Raw genomic sequence first — 6,059 nt, forward strand, 5'->3', positions numbered from 1 at the left:
TAAATGAAAAGTTGATTTAGTCAAGTACTAAAGCACTTTTCCAATTGTGGTAAGTTGTCACTTGTCAAATGTTGAAGACTTTAAACCAAAATAAGAAGCTAAGTAACCTGGCTGTTGCACTCACATGCAACACCTATACTTATAATTAAATAAGGCTAGTTATTTTATATGGATTAATTATTCTTAAAGTATTCATCCTAAGCTCACTTCTTCTACTATAAATAGCATGTCTTAGCATCATTTATTACCCAAGACTTTCCAAAGCATTTATTATAAAACCTTGCAAATCATTTGTGCATTTAAAGCTTTGTTCTTCAAGCATTTGCAAAACGATTTTCAGTTTTTAAAGTCTTCATTCGTTTTTTCGAAAAGCTATAAATCTCCAAGTATTAGTTCGTTGTACTATGACATAATGAGTTTGTTCCATGATTCTCGTATTAGATCTTAATTGTGATCTCCATGTTCATCTAGTGAACTCTTGAGATTCAAAGATTCTGTAGCACCTTGAGATAGAACCTATTAACTCTTGAAGCGGAGTAGCTTTAAGTTTGAGTGCAACCGAAGTAGGTTGGCGAGTTATTTTCATTGTTAGAGGTTTAGTAAGTTTGAGTAAATTTATAAACAAGCAATAAAATAACGGTTTGGCCTCTGAGTAGAGGCTGAACCAATTTTTTAAATGTCGTTTGTTTGTTCATTTACTTTTACGTTCTTTCACTTTGCTATTTCTCGCTTATATCTAGGCAAGTTCTATGTTACAGTCAGCTATACTGTGACATAAAACGGTTGTACCATCTTGTGAACTTACATTCGATTAAGTTTCACAAGGTTTTGCACTTCAAGGTTCTTTACTTAAGTTATCAATTAACTAAGTTAAGAACAAAATTTTTAAAAGGGTACACCTAATTCACCCCCTCCCCCTCTTAGGTGTTAATCGTTCCTAACTCTTCAATTGTTATCATAGCCTCGTGCTCTTGATATTGGTTAAATATAAAGAGTTGATCCTATAGTTATAGACGATTCAAAACACACTAAGTATCCCATTTTTAAGGGAGAAAACTATGCTTGGTGGAAACATCGCATAGAGCACTATGTTGAAAGTGCGGACTATGAATGTTGGTTGATCATTCAAAAGGGTCCCTTCAAAATCGAAGTGACTAATGCTGATGGCACTAGTACCTCGAAAAGTGAGGATAAGTATATTGAGGCCGATTATAAGAAAATTGAGAATAAGGTCATGTCCTTTCTTCAATATGGGATCAGTGGTTAAAAGATTAATCGTATATCTGGATGTGCTTCGGCCAAAGAGATTTGGGACACCCTAAACCTTGCTATGAGGGAACGTCACAACTAAAAAAATACCATATTGATCTTCTCATGCAACAGTATGAGATGTTCAATATGGCAAGAGATGAGTCAATTAATAGTCTGTCTTCACTTTTTTCTAGTATTGTCAATGACCTTAAGAGTTTAGGTAGAAGTTTTCAATCCGAGGATTTAGTCCGTATAATTCTTCGTAGCCTAACTTAAAAGTGGCAACCGAAGGTTACGGCTATTGAGGAAGCTAAGACCTTTCATTTCTCACCCTTGATGAACTTATGGGCTCACTTATGGCTCATGAGTTAACTCTCATGAAGCGTTCTAGTAAAAGCTCTAAAGGGAAAGGACTCGCTCTTAATGCTCTCTCAAGTGATGAGGATGATGTAGACGATGAGTTTGCAATGTTCACTAAAAACATTGTTGGTATGATAAATGGTCGAAACTCTCAAAGGTATAGCAACAATTCTAGTAAACGCCGTTTTCCTAAGAGAAGATCCAATTCCACTGTTGGTTGCTTTAAATGTGGTGACAAAGGTCACCAAATCAAAGAATGTCCAAAGTGGAACAATATCAAATCTAAGGAAAAATGTGACTCTGCTAAACGTGATTACAAAAGCAAGGTTATGACTGCTATTTGGGGCATGTCTGATTCTGACGAGGACGATGTCCTTGAGGATGAATTAGACGCCAAATTGTGTATCTCGTCTAGTTCTTCAAAAGGTGATTCCAAATCCTCAAAGAAAGAAGACGTCAAATATCTTATGGCACACTCCGCAGATTCCGACTCACAGTCAGACCATGAGGTAATTAAGCTCAAGAAAAAGCTTTGATCCTTCTCTAAGGAAAAAATTTGTCTCCTCCTAGATCAATTTATCAATAAATATCGTGTCCAAACTAATAAGTTGGAAGCTATGCAAATTGAAATTTAGGACATAGCTGAAGAAAATGTTATCTAAAAAAAAGTCTAAATGAGAATGATCAACCTAGTTCCATGTTAAGTCTTGAAAAAGAAATCAAAAAGTTTCGAAAACAAAATTTGTTTCTAGCCAACAAGGTCGATAAAACGAATACAATAGATCCCTGCACTGTTGCATCCGGTTCTAACAAAGGAAATGTGTCATCACTAACTCAAGAACGTGACCAACTTTTGATTGACTTAGCAACTCGTGATGATTAAAAGGATGATCTTGTTAAGATTGCTGAAATGTCTCTTCATTCTTATTGGGCGAGGATTTTCATTTTGCCCAAAACCGTGCTAAGGCAAATAGAGGTAGTGTGCAGGGGCTTCCTTTGGCATGGAGCTGAACAGAAAGAAGGGCCGGCTTTGGTTGCTTGGGATAGCATCTGTAAACCTAAACAACAGGGTGGTCTTGGGATTAGGAAGTTGTATGAATGGAATGTTGCAGCTATAAGAAAGTACGTGTGGTGGATTGAAAGCAAAACTGATCATTTGTGGGTAAAGTGGGTACATGTTGTTTATATAAAAATCAGTATTTGGGAGAATTATGCACCTACTATTAATAGCAGCTGGACTTGGCGCAAAATCTGCCAAGTAAAGGAGACTTCAAAGCCTTTAATTTTCCATAATCAGGGGGTAAGGAGTATACTGCAAAGCAAGGTTATGACTGGCTCACTCCTATTGGTTTAACGGTTCCATGGATTCCTTCGGTTAACATTAAGTGGATGATACCTAGACATGTTTTCCTGGTTTGGCTCGTTGCTCAGCAAAGACTTTTAACTCAGGATAGACTTCAGAGGATGGGAGTAGTGCAGTCTAATATGTGCTATTTGTGTGGTCTTGAGGCAGAGGACCATGAGCATATTTTCTTCAAATGTGTGTACAGTGATTTGTGCAGATCCCAGGTATCACAGTGGTGCAAGGTGGAGCTACCTAGGCAGCAATGTATTGCGTGGTGGCTGCATTGGAGAGCACGATCTGTTTGTAAGAAGAAGGTGGTAGCCATGGTCTTAGAAAATCTCATGGCTATGATATGGTGGTGTAGGAATAGAAGTAGAGTAGAGGGTTTGGTTATGAGACCGGAGGTGGTAATTAGTATGGTCTGTAATGAGGTGAGTATGAGAGTTTGTCAATGTCATATTAGGAGAAAGCACAGAAATACAAATCAATGGCTAGATGAGATATGTAATCGTAGGATGGTCACGGTGACTACTCCTTAATTGTTGTAAAGGGTGATATTTTTATCTAATGGAAGCTTACATTTACCCAAAAAAAAAAGATTGCTGAAATGTTAAATGATGAGTCTGGTCGTGTCAAAAGTGCCTTAGATCGAATGCAAAAATCAAATGATGACCTTTATGCTCAAATTGAGAACTTGAAAAGGGCTGAACAGACTCATGCTACAAAGGCTTCTACTGTAGCATCTGTTAAGAAAAGAAATAGATGCTCTCACTAAAGTAGTGTCTTCCTTGACTAAAGAACGCGACTCTCTTTTAGTTAACCTCACACTACATCAAAAGGATAAAAAAAAAACTAGAACAAATTGGCCGAGTTGTTACTTAGTGATGAAGCAAGACATGCAAACCAAGCCTTCGTCAATTTGGGTAAAGTAAATCTTAATCATCTTGCTAAAATCAAAACATTGACTAAAGAGCTAGATGAGGCTAAGATGTTTTATTTAAAATGGGAAGGAAGTCAGAACGTTTTGGAGTTTCTCTTAAAACAATCACAAGAATATGAAAAATTTGCAAAGAGAGTTGGACTTGGTTTCAAATGCAACAGTAGCACGCATTATTGCACTCGAAACCAGGATCCAAGCAAAACTGACTTCCGAAGAATAAAGTATGCCGGTCTTCCTGAAGACATCATTTGTAATTACTATGGCAAAATAGGTCATGAGTTTAATGGTTGTGAAAAATTCCTTGACTTAGAATGAAGCACTAAAAATGTTAAACAAGTTTGGATCAAGAAAGAGGAAGTCAAGAAAGTTGTTGTCAAGAAGGAACCCAAACTTGTTTGAGTTCCTAAACTAAATGTTTGATTTCTTATAGGCATTAGTGAGGGGCAGCAACAATTGGTACTTAGACAGCGGATGCTCTCGTCACATGACGGGAGATGAAAGCCAATTCCTCTCACTAAAAGCCTACGATGGTGGCATGGTGACTTTTGGCGATAACAAAAAGGGTGAAATCATTGGTATTGGTATGGTTGGTAAGTCAAAGTCATTGTTCGTGGACAAAGTGTTGCTTGACAAAGGTTTGAAACACAATCCCTTGAGCATTTCACAACTATGTGGTCGAGGTAATATTGCTAAATTTCTTGCTAGTGAATGTAGAATCATCAATGGAAAAACTAGAGAACTCATACTTGAAGGTAAACGTGTCAACGATGTCTACATGACTAATTTATACTCATTGTTGGGTCAATCACTATCATGCATGAGTGTTCAAAAGAACGACTCTTGACTTTGGCATAAACGACTTAGTCATGTAAATGCTAAAACACTTAACACCCTCAAGAGACTTGACCTAGTTGAAGGCATTCCTAACATTTAGTTTGAATTTAAATCACTTTGTGATGGTTGTGTTAAAGGAAAACAAGTTAAATGATCCTTTAAATCCAAAAAGGGTGTTAGCACTTCCTTACCTCTTGAACTCATTCATATTGATCTATGCGGTCTCATGCGTATTGTGAGTAGAGGTGGAAGTCATTATATTTGTGTCATTGTAGATGACTTCACAAGATTTGTTTGGCTTCTCTTCTTAAGTTCTAAGGACCAAACATTTGATGAGTTCTTAATTTGGGTTAAAAAGGTTCAAAACAAATTTGGTTATAAACTTGTCTCATTAAGCTCCGACCATGGAACCGAATTTGAGAACTTGTCATTTGAATCCTATTGTAATGAGAATGGTGTTAGCCACAACTTTTCGGCCGCAAGAACCCCACAACAAAATGGGGTTGTGGAACGAATGAATCGAATTCTTAAAAATATGGCTAGGACCATGCCCATTAGCTCTAAAGTTCCTAAGAATTTTTGGGCCGAGGTCATAAACACATCTTGCTACATTTACAATCGCGTCATGATTTGAAAAATCATAGAGAAAACTCCCTATGAATTACAACGAAGAAGAAAGCATAACATTTCACATCTAAAATGCTTTGGTAGTAAATGCTTTGTGCACAATAATGAAAAAAATAACTTTGGCAAATTTGATGCTCGCAGTGATGAAGGAGTTTTTGTTGGTTATTCCGATCATAGTAAAACTTATAAATCTATAACAAAAGGACTATGAAAATGGAAGCAAGTGTTCATGTAATATTTGACGAATTTAGTCTTGTGTGTCAAACACACATGTTGATGATGAGGATGATGAATATGATGATGATTTTGAGATTGGTATGACACGACATGATATGGATCAAGTGGTGGAAGAGGCTGAGCAATAGTTGTAGCCACTGTTCCCTGAGGAGGATGTCCAAAATTCAGAGGGAACTAATCGTCCTCCAACATAAGAAGATGCTAGCTCATCTAGTAGGAATAAGGATGGTGATGAACAGCCCAATCAAATTATAAACGAACCACAATCACCCCATTTAAACAATCCGCATACAACAGTCCCCTCCACTGTTACAGACGAACAAACCGAATCCTCTAACTCACTTATTCCCAAAAAATGGAAGCACCAAAGCTTATATCCTCTATCAAACCTAACCAGTGACCTAACATTTGGAATAAAAACCAGATCATCGCTCCAAAATTTATGTGCACACAATGCTTTCCTCT

This window comes from Silene latifolia, chromosome 11 (assembly GCF_048544455.1).
Source record: "Silene latifolia isolate original U9 population chromosome 11, ASM4854445v1, whole genome shotgun sequence".
NCBI classification, from domain to species: domain Eukaryota; kingdom Viridiplantae; phylum Streptophyta; class Magnoliopsida; order Caryophyllales; family Caryophyllaceae; genus Silene; species Silene latifolia.